The sequence below is a fragment of the Poecile atricapillus genome, chromosome 3, assembly GCF_030490865.1.
Source record: "Poecile atricapillus isolate bPoeAtr1 chromosome 3, bPoeAtr1.hap1, whole genome shotgun sequence".
Lineage (NCBI taxonomy): Eukaryota > Metazoa > Chordata > Aves > Passeriformes > Paridae > Poecile > Poecile atricapillus.
Genome location: NC_081251.1, coordinates 104,745,352 through 104,757,290, shown reverse-complemented (window position 1 = coordinate 104,757,290; position 11,939 = coordinate 104,745,352).

Sequence of the window (11,939 nt, the reverse complement as noted above, 5' to 3'; positions counted from 1 at the left end):
AGTTTGGATTAGACAGGGAACCATACAAGGAAGGAGAGTAAGACTTATTAGTGACCCACCAGCAATTAACAACACCTTTGTCCACCAGTCACCATTCCAGATATTATCCCACCACTTAGCTTGGAAAAATGGGGTCCAATTCTGCACAGCAACATGAGCTAGTTTCCAGACATTGGCTGTAATGTTTCTAATGATTTCACTATGGTTGTCTATCTCGACACGGTGTTCAGATGAGCTGAATTTTCCACATACCCCTCCCTCTTCAGCTTGTCAACAATCTAATGCTAAGCAGTTTTGATAAATCATTGTTCTCATCTGCCTGGATTTTGCTGAAATCAAATCAATAGCTAGGGAGGAGTGATTTGAAATTATTTCTATCAATGCCTGTAGGAGAATTATGCAGTTCAAGATGTAAATAGGTGTTCTGTAACCCCATGACACATCTTGGGCCCAAGTGCAGGGCCATATGTTGCTACAATCCACTCAGGTGGCCATTCGTCCTCACCCCATCTTTGGGCTCCCCCTATCAGTATCTGTCTCCTTTTTCTTTTTAACTCATCGTAAAGGGGTACCCCCAGATGTGGTCCACTAATTTGTGGAAGGAGGAAGAACGTGGGCTTAATAATGCCCAAAGTGCAACTTTCCACCCACCCAACTTTGGGGGAGCATTACATACGTTGTCTTCCCACAGATCCAAAAGAGGCCTTTTAGGGCTCTCCAATGTTGGGGTGCTCTTGATACTTTAAGGCCATTTCTTGTCCAAAATTTTCAAAGTCGGGGTTTGTCTAGAAAAGGGTTAGCCTCCCTAGTAATGCACTCATATAATTTTTCCTTTTCAATGTACGAACGTCCTTGTTTTTGTTTCTTAGACCAATACAACTCTGGTGCCCCAGGGATCCACCACTGATGCATATTATTGGATGCAAAGTATCGCTTCCAATGGAGCTCACCATCACCTAAGTGATGTAACTGGGACCTCTCCTCCATAAGCATTCCTCACCAATTACCTGTGACTTCAAATTCCGTATTTCTTCCTCGGGTCTTGTATCAGCTCCAGGTTCTCCTTTCCCTGCAGCCTTAGTAAATTCTGTGAGCTCAGCAGAATTCCCTCCCACGGCCAAATTTCCTCCAGTTGCTTGTCCCCACAAATCCAACAGCTGCTGATATTAAATTCACGGCTTATTTTCTCTACCAAATCTAGAAATAAATTCTTACCTCTCGTCACCTGAATTTCTGGACCCCTTTTGATTACCCCTTTTATTTCTTTTTCCTTAATTATATCTGGCTCGGATCCCCCACCTTTCGCCCCCTGTTCAATAGGTTTTTTCCCTGAGCAGATCCATTTTTCTTTGACAGAGCATTCTCCCAATAGTTTCTGTTTAAAATTCTCTATGTTTTCAGAAAGCCAATACGTGTTGCTGTCCTGAAGACAGGTGGTTATTTGTGAAAAGTTGATACAGGAGGGGTTTGGATTAGAATGTGTTCTGAGGACGGCTATCCACGAGTCTCCTGCATACAGGGGGCAGTAGCATCTATCACACAACACGGTCTCTCCTTGCCAGCTATTCATTAATAGGAGGACTGATATTAACGGGGGTCTGGTACAGGACTCTTTCCCACCCATATCCTTTACCTTTCTGAAGGTTCTGTGACTCTGTGGCAAAAGTGCTTCCTGACCCGGTCTTGCTCCCTGCAATACTTTTTTATTGGCTACTACTTCTTTTTCTGTTGCAGGAGCTCACTCCCCTCTTGTATCCACTTGTCTCGTTCCTCCTTTTGTAGCCTGATTGCTAAGTGCATGGAAAAATGCTCTATCCTCTTTCCAGACTCTTTGGATCTGTAACAAGGAATATCAGAAGTTAAGAACATATTTTTATACAACATCTTATAGTTAGTAACACTAAAAGCATTTAAATCACCTGAGGTTTTAAAAGTTATACAATTAAATAAGTCAATGCCTTTTAAATAAGCTGGGATAGCTCATTAAACATCATTGCAGCTTATGGTTCAAATCTAGCAATCTGTTATTCCATTCCTCCTGATGGTTCAGCCAGTTTCTTCTTCTAAACCAGCTTAGTGTCCGTTTCTTTGATCGAGGTCCGTTCGGTGGAATCGGAGGGTTGCTGCGTAGGGGCAGGGACAGGTCCTTTTACCCTTCAAACATGTGTCCATCCCTTCTGTGTGTGAACAGCTGTTTCCGTGATTAACAGGACCTGAAATGGACCTTCCCAACTTGGAATTAATGGTTGCTCTTTCCAGGTTTTAATCAAAACCCAGTCCCTGGGTTGGGACTTGTGGATTTTAAAATCGATAGGCAACCTCTGAGGGAGATATCCTTTCTGTCTTAATTCCTCTAAGGTGCTGGCTATAGTTTGGATATACTTTCTCACGCTCTGCTCTCCTTCCTCATGGTTTCCAATATTAGCCGGGGTAGTTAAGAAGGGTAAACCAAACATCATCTCGTAAAGGGGTGAAACCCCTAAGTCCATCCTAGGTTTAGTCCTCCCTCTCATTAGAGCTAAGAGAAGACACCTCAGCCAATTCATTTTCATCTCCTCGACTAACTTTCTAAGGGCCACCTTTACTGCATGGTTGTCATGGGGTTAGTTTACCTTTAAGGAAGTTAAAGTTGCTGGGGACTCCTGGGAGTCTTTTCTCCTGACCAATTATCGGTCATTGCTGAGAATTGACAGCAGTTTTAGCCATTGAAAAGTAAAATCAACTTGTGAACCCCACTTTAAAGTGTACAACCAGAAGTCTGTGGTGTTCTTTGTTTCCTGACTGTGAAGGGTGGCGGAGCTCCGGCTGGCCTCCGGTTCCCTGCCCAGGCCATGCGGCCAGGCAGGGGCCGGGCCGGGCCCGCCGCGTCTCTCGTCTCCCGGCCGGGAGATGAGGCTTGCCTCGAGCTAGGTCGGGCTGGGCCGGGCCCGGCCCGATCTCTGGCTCGGCTGCAGGTTTTGCTGTAACTACATTCACTAGAAAACTGCCGAGTGAAGAAGGAGAAGAGCTCTGAACCTGCTGCAAGCAGAGATGGAGACCACGCTCTCTAAAAGCAGCTATAAAGAACTTTTCATCGCAAACGGCTCCAGCTCCTGTTCAGCAGAGATTATCGAGCCATCTACAAAAGCTTGGGCAAGATTTTAACTCTTTCTTATCCAGATGAGACTTGCGGATTAATCTTTTCATCCAGAGAGAGAAAAAGAGAGTGATCAACATGAAAAGAGACTTCATAAACTACTAGTGGCAAGAAAGAAAAGAAACTTCAAGAAAGGTAGAGAATTAAGAAGATGCTTTAATTAAGCTGAAATATCTTTCTGTTAAAACTATGGAGATGGACAATGAAGTCCTGAAAAGAACTCCTTTAATTCATAATAGAGTATGAGGAGGAATAAGGTGTTCAAAGTGTAAATTTGAGTAAAAAGTGGAGTAATTGTGGTATAGTGAAGTGCTGAGAGATTTGAAGCCTTGAGAGGCAATGAGAAAACTGTTTTCTAGTGAAGCTCACAGAAACAGATGAAGAATACTTTTTTGCCTTTGACTAACTTATCCTTAAAAATGCTATCCTCAAACTCATGGCCCATAACACATTTCAGAGTGATGTAAAATGGGAGGGGTGGGCTTTAATAACAGTAACTCTGAGCAGCTAATATCAGAGAAACGAGAAACTATAACAAAAATAGTTTTCTTGTGACAAACTCCATAAATTAACAGAAAGGAACTTCTGTTTCTTTACAGAAACTGATGGAAAGACTGTAAAGAGAATTGAGATTATTTAAACCATCAAAATTATAAAGTTTTTGTCTCTGTTATCATGTGAACAAAAGAATAGTAGGCAGTGAGAAATGAAAAGGTTTTTTTTTCTAAAAGTTTATTCTGGTGTTCTTATAGTTTGTCAATAAACTTTCTTTACTCCTTTTAAGTTTTATGCCTGGTTTGCTCTCATTTTAATCCATATCTCACAGCAAGAGATAAATAATTCTTTTTTTCCCCTTTTTGTTAATTACTGGTTCAAAACCACGACAATGGTTCACCAAACTGTTTGGTTTGACCCTTTCTGAGCTTTGTGGTCTCCAAGGAGTATGGAACTTCCAGGTGATGTTCAATGCATTTGTTGTTTGCTGTAAAATTCTTGCAAGAAAATGTGGGCCTCTATCCCAATCAACGATATTGACGATTCCACAGCTTGGTATAATGTTTTCTAATAGAATCTTACTGACCACCTCTGCTGTCACCTTGGTAGCTGGATATGCTTCAACCCAATGGGTTAGATGATCCACTATGACTAATAGGTATTTAAACCTTTGTATTTGAGGTAACTCTGTGAAATCAATTTGTACATTTTGAAAGGGTCTCCTAGCCAATCCTCTTCCTCCTTGAGGCAATTTTCACATAACTTTCTTTCATACCATTTCGGGTCAGCACTGTTGCAATTTCAAACATTCCAATACAAACATAAGTTTTCATAGAATGATCACAGACGGCTTGGGTTCCCCAATGGCTTGAAGCATGTAGATTTTCTAATATTTTCCTACTTAGTGCTTTATTCACCACTTGTCTGCCATCAGGCATTCTCCATTTCTCTTTCCCATCTTTATTAGCACCATGTTTTTGTAATTCCTCAATTCTTTTTCATTAAATACAGGATCTTCATCCTTTTCATCTCCATCATCTCTGCCTTTTAGATCTATTATTCTAAAGACTTTCTCAATACTGCCCAGAGCAGCTTTCTTTGCTATTTGATCTGCTAAGTGGTTCCCTTTGACCTCCACTGAGTCTCCCTTCTGGTGTCCTTTCACATGCACTGCTACCCCTTCCAAAGGTCCTTTCAGAGCCTCTAATACTGCTTTAATTAGGCCCTCATGCAGCAATGCTTTCCCCTTTGAGTTTATAAAACCCTTCTCAATCCCAATCTTTCCAAACGTGTGTACTACCCCACAGGCGTATTTGGAGTCCATGTAGATGGTTCTGCTCTTTTGACTGAGCCATTGCAATCCTCTCAACAACGCGTAAATTTCACAACACTGCGCAGACCGTGCCGTAGGAAGTCTTCCCTCCTTGATAACTGTCATGTCTTGTCTGTTTACAACTGCATATCCCAATACCTGCTTCCCTTTTATGACCCTTGATGAACCGTCTATAAAAAGGACCTCTCCTTCAGTTAATGGGTGCCCTTGCAGATCCTCGCTAACTTTTGTCTGCAGGTCAATAACTCCAAGGCACCAATGTTCTAGCTCCCCCTCTGGTTCCCCATATAGGAACTGGACTGGATTTTGAACCTTCGTGGTAGCTAACTCCAAATTTTCCTTATTCCTCAGGATTAGCTCGTATTTTAAAAGCCTGTTCTCTGGGACCCACTGACTAGCCCTTTTACTCAGTATGCTTTTAAGATCATGTGGGGTATACACTTTAACTTTGTTTCCAAATGTTAATTTATAGCTTTTCTCCACTAGGGTTACAGTAGCAGCAACAGCTTGCAGGCAGGTCAGCCATCCTCTTACAACTGGGTCGAACAACTCGGACACCTATGCTACGGGTTTCTGACTCCATACCATTCTTGCACAAGGACGCCATAAGCTACTCCTTCTTCAATATTTACAAACAGTTCAAAGAATTGGTTTAAATTGGGTAGGCTTAACACTGGAGCTGTCACCAATTTCTCTTTCAATTCCATTAACTTTCTCTTGTCTGCCTTGTTCCAGTTTATGGGATCATCCCCTACTAAGTTTTCATCTAAAAATTTAACTAATTTTGTATGCCCATCTATCCTTAACTTACAATATCCAATTAATCCTAATAATTTCCTTATATCTGTTTTGGCTTTTGGTGCTGGTAGTAATAATATTCCAATTTGAATCTAACTTCTTGTAACCTTCTCCAATTAAATGACCCAAATACTTCAGATTCTACAAACTGTAATGTCTTTTTGGGTACTTTCAAACCCTTTTCTCCCTGACAGTTCAATAAATTAACAGTTGTTTCTTGAACCTCTTCCTTCATTTTTCCCAAAGCCAATAAATCATTCGCAAATTGCAAGACTTGTGTTTCCCCACTTGGTGTAAACTCCTTCATAATTTCTTCCAGGGCCTGGCCAAATAGATGGGGGAACTCTGTAAATCCCTGAGGTAATCTGGTCCATTGCAATTGTTGTCTTCTCCCAGTTTCCTCATCCTGCCATTTGAAAGCAAACAACCCCCAACTCTCCTTCTCTAATGGACAGGACCAGAAGGCATCTTTCAAATCTATCATGCTGAACCATGCATGCTCTGATGGTACTTTATTTAATAGGTGGTATGGATTAGCCACGACCGGATAATGTGTAATGGTTTGTTTGTTCACCTCCCTTAGATCTTGCACTGATCTGTACCTGCCATCTGCCTTTTGAATGGGTAGTATAGGAGTATTGTGTGGAGACATGCACGGTTCCAAAATTCCATTTTCAATCAGTTCTTTAATTATAGGTGCTAATCCGTGTCTGCCCTCTGCCAAAATGGGATATTGCTTAAGTCTTATAGGAGGTGTATCTAGTTTTATTTTCATTTTCGGGGGGGAATGATTAATAATCTGTGATTTCCTTTCTCTGCCCACACCTTTGGATTTATTCCTTTCTCATCCTCCTCCTTCAGCACTAACATTCTTACAACCACGCATCCCCCTTCTGGCACCACTCCTATATTTATTTGTACCTGGAGGTCCCAACCTAATAGATTGCACTCTAGCCCTAGTATAAACAACAAGTCTGCACATCCTTCTCTAAAATTTCCTTTTATTGACACTTTCTCTACAATAAAAGCATCAAAGGCATTGTTCTCAGCACCTTTCACTTTGCACTTGCTGTTACTCAACTTACATCCTTCGGGTCCTTCTGATATACTTGATTTATCAGCTACAGTATCTACCAAAAATTCATCTTCTTTGCTCTGGGGGCCTACTTCCAAATTTACCAGAAGCTCTCATTGGTGTCCTATTTCATTCCCCAGAGCATAGAGCCTCTCACAGCCCTAATCTTCACCTTTTAAGATCTTTTCCAATACATCCTGCTCATTTGCTATTACCTCATCCATTCTCCTTTTCTTATAGACTCTCCTGGTATGACCTTTCTCCTTGCAATAGAAACAAATCATGTCTGCCAATGGGTTTCATCCATCCTTGTCTGAATCTCTCCTCTCTTCTACCCCTTCTTATGGTCCACTACCTCCTGCTCCCGCCGACTCACTTTTCCCAGCTCTTATGCTTCCCTTTCCCACTGCTACCATAATTTTGGCCTTCGTTTTTGTCTTTTCCTCTTCCCTCCTTAAGTACACTCCCTGCGCTTCCTTCAACCATTCATTTAGACCTTTCTCCTGCCAGTCATCTAACTTCTCTTGCTTTCTTCTGATATCAGTCCAAGCCTTACTTACAAATTGAACTTGCACTAACACTTGGCCTTCTGGATTTTCCGGGTCCACGCTAGAAGGAAGTTGGAAATGTCTTTTTAACCTCTCGAGCCAAGTACTAGGGGACTCATCTTTCTCTTGCTGGCTGTCAAACGCTAGCTTAGCGTGGTTGGCTCTCGGTAACGCCTCCCTTATTCCTCTTATTATCAATGTCCTATCATCTCTCATGTTCCATCTTTTGGACTCATTTGGGTCCCCATTTGGCTGGACGAGCGGTACCTTTTCTTCTCCCCTTGGGCCTGCCCGATTTTCCCCTTCCCAGATTCTCACGGCAGCCTCAAATCAACCGTGTCTCTTCTGAACAGAAGAGCACGCCTAGTATCGAATTTAATTCTTCCCAAGTGAATATACTTGGGCCTAAAAATTGATCTAATTGATTTGATATTCCAGTTGGGTCCTCCAATAAATTTTTGATTTTCTTCCTAAAATTTCTTACCTCGGAGGCAGTTAATGGAGCATTAACAAAACCTATTCCCCCTTGAGCACCTCCCATCAGTATTTCCTTCAAGGGAAATAGTTTTTCAGCTCTCTCCTTTTCATTCTGACTCTTCTTGGCCTGGAACCTAGTGTTGTAACTGTGATATCTTGAGCCTTCATCTGGCCTCCCCTGCTCTGTTTCTATTTGATTTTCACAACACCAAGCTTTATCTGCTTTGTGCGTCCTTGCTATACACGCACTTTCCTTTTTACTACCTGTACTCAGGTTAGCTTCCTCTCCAGGGAGCTGGGACGTGGGGGAAAAATGAAGAGGGACATTTTGAAAGGGGCTTGGGGCAAGAATGGGTGTACAGTGAATCCCTGGGGTGTTACATAGAGATCTGAGGGACTAAGCTGTGTTATGGGAGGCCCTGAAGGAGTGGGTACAGGGGTGACTGGTGAACTTTGGAGGCCTGAAGGGGCACTTAAGGGGGAAAGATGTGGTAGGAGGGAGGTTGGGGACAAAGCAAGGTTCACGGAAGGGGTAGAAAGGGTAGGGATTGTAATGGTGAAAGAGTGAGAGATAGAGTGGGCTATGCTGGTAAAGGAATAGGTTGAATAGGTTGGGTTGAGGGAGGGGGTGGTGGAGAAGGAAGATGGGACTCGGGTGGAGTTGGACGAGGGGGGTGGTGGAAGATGGTCAAGGGGGTCCCATTTTTTCTCGGGTGGCTCAACCTCACTCCTCTCCTTTTCCTGCTCTTTGGATACCTTATACACTTTTGTCTTTACCCTTTGCTCTATTTCTTAACCAGCACGCTGCATACCTTATTTCCTCCTCATTTTGGATCTCCTTTAAATTAACATACCTGTTCAAAGCCATACGTGACCACTTTTCTTAGGACCCGTACCATGGCAAATATACAGGGCCCTTGGCTACGCTTTCTTTAGGCCATACTTCTATGGAATACTTTATCATTTTGATTTTATCTCGGTCCTTTGAAGTTTCCTCGTTTTCCCACTTCTCAAGCATCTCCCCCAAAGGACTGGTAGGGGAAATATCTTTGAGCAAAGCCTTCTCTTTCTTTGACCTATGAGCCCTATGGGCATTCTTTCCAGCACACTGCCCCATGGTCAAGCCACTCAAATATTAATTTGACACTTTCAATATTAATTCAAACTATTTGTATAATATTGCCCTATAAATTTTAATAAAATAGGCTAGGGAGCAGAAATTGAGAAGAAAAGAGTACGTTTCTATGAGAAATAATGTTATTTAATCTACAGGGGTTTGAGGGCTATAAAGGTGACTATTGGTGTGGGGGAATGAAAGAAAGACGGCAGAATTTATGAAATAAAATGGCAGATCCTAAATAAAAATGGTGTGGGAAACAAAAGAAAGGTGGCAGAATCTTAAATAAAGGTGGCGTGGGAAATGAGATAAAGATGGCGGCTACAGAATATAATAATTGTGGGAAGTGAAACAAAATTGCAGAAGCTAAGAAGCAGAATGAAATAAAATGGCTGGGTTTTAACTGAAATAATCGTGGGAGGACACACCCCACCCCTAAGGAGATCCAGCCTCCTGCAAAATGGCCACTGCTCTTCACCGTCTAAGCTTCCCCTTCTTAATCCCTGAGATGGCGTCTCCTATAACAAAGGCATTACAAGATGGCAGATTCCTCTTTTTCTCCTGAGGAGCGGTCTGAGGACTCTTGGCTAGCCCTCGCCCCAGAACCTCACCCATCAGGGGCCCACTGCTTTGCAAACCAGAATCTTTATTGCTAAGAGCTAGCAATAAAAAGAAAGGGCTAGTTGAATTAAAACTAATATATGGCAAACAGACGATAGACACAAAACATTACCCAAACCAAAACTAGTTTTAAAACAAAAGCAACCTGTACAGCAAACCACCAACTGCTAAAAAAAGAATTCTATTTGAATTAAAACCAAAGCAAGGAATTCTATTTGAATTAAGTATCTTAAACAGACGATAGACATGAGATGCTACTTAGACCAAAACTAGTTTTGAAACAAAAGCAACCAGTAACACAAAAACCCGACACCACGCAAGTAACCATAAATCCCTATGATGATATGTTCTCTTCCCCCCCACCCCCCCCCCCAGTCCTAATGATTGAGAGGGCCCTCCCACAACAAGCAGCTTCCCTTTCCCCTACAAACCCCTCCAGCACCTTTTAAGCCCTCTGGGTTTCTAACTCAAGGCCCCACAAGTCACTGGTTTGTGAGGTATTCCGCCCTATGACCTCCTTTGGCACCTTTTAAGCCCCTGAGTTCCCAGCTCAGGGGGTCTCCCACTAGCCAGGGGTCCCCAGGGCTGCACTCACTCAGCTGTCCACACTTGCTTCGGGGGTCTGCACTGACAGTCCCCGTCTCATTCACACACACTCGCTTTGTACCGCCTTTTACCTTTAACCCCGCTCAAGACTTACCCTGAACACCTTGAGCCCCGCTCCCTCTCGGAGGCTCCGTACACTGCAGGCTGCTATGCCCTCTGTGCTTCTTCAGGCGTAGCCGGCACCTCCTTCCTCGGTCGAGAAGGAATTCAAGCCCAGGCAGCCAAAAAGAAAAACAGCTGGGTGTACACTTCCACGGGCTCTTCTTACCACGGGACCGCCTCTGGGCATGGCTGTCCCAGACTAGTGCCCAGAATTCTGGTAAATGAGGCTCAGATGTTCTTCAGAAGTCAACTCGTTTATTTAAAAACGAGCAACCACTGAGGGCTGAGGACGAGATAAGCCCGACCCCAAATAGCAGTCTGGATCAAGAGCTACAGCCGCACGACAGGCTGGGTGCTTCCTCCAGAAACAGAGTTCCTCAGGAAGAGCCGGTGCTGGGCACCCCAGAGGTTTTAAAGTCTCTCGCAATGTCGGATTGGTGCGTTTTTCAATCCGCAGTTTGATTGGTCTAAATACAGTCCTTTGATTGGTCTTTAAGATCACGCAACCTCCACCAATCATTTCCAAAACTCGACGCTCCATTGGTCCGTTCCTTCAGCCAATGAGGATGCACACGTCATCTGGGGTTGAGACTTCATTTTCCTAGAAGGTTCCATTCTGCTCTGCCTTCGTTAACCTCAAACCCCCCCTTCTATTGTTCAAAACCGGCTACCTCATGTTTCCGTACACCCGTACAATCATACGCAACAAACAAACATCGGTATAACTTTAACTTTCTTAACCAGCTAGGGAGTTGCATTATTTATAACATCCGAGACCAGGGACATCATGCTGGCACAAACCACGCTGCTCTCAGCCCAAGAGTCTGTGAGCTGAGCCGTGCCAGGGAGAAAAGACACCGAGGGGCTCCAGCCCAGCTGCTTCACCTGCTGTGACTGTTCCGCAGAGCTCTGCCATTGGGAGAAACTCGATGCCAGAGGAGCCACGGAGCTTTCATCTGCCCCTTGAACAGCTCTGTGATAGCTCCTGTTTTTCCTGAGAGAGAACCTGGCTCCACTTTGTAATGCGTATCATGGGGGGATTTTCCTTTGGCATTTTGGGTCTTTGTTCCAGTGGGGGGACGATGAGGTCTGACAGTTTGATATCTAAAAGTTACTCACTTTTTTCCTTGCTTTGTTGGCATTCTGTTTGTTAGTAAACTGTTGGGTTTTTTCCACTTCCATCTCTTAGTATTCATTTCTTATTGCTGGAAAGGGATGGTTGGAACACTTTCAAGGAAATGACTTATTCCAGAGTCTTCTGTTTTCAGAGGTCTCAAACTGCGTGAGACAGGTGGCTTCACACAGGAACATCCCCAAGGCTGCTGAGAAGAAGGCACAGAGGAAGACAAACCCAGTATTTCTGAGGGAAATTCCTTGACACCAAACCAACCTGAGTTGTCAAACAGCTGACCTGACGTTTCCAGCCATGGGCCAAAGGGGAAAGCTTTCAGTGTGTTTGGGCAAGGCCGGGTTATGCTCAAGACAAAGGTGTGTCTGTCAGTGCACTTGGCTCCTTCTCTCCTCCTTGTGTCTGGCACACTCCGGAGCCCACAGCTCCTGCAGAAACCATCACAGCACTCAGCGGGAGCAACCTTGTGTCCAGTCCTCACACAGAGCTGTGGTGTCCAGCA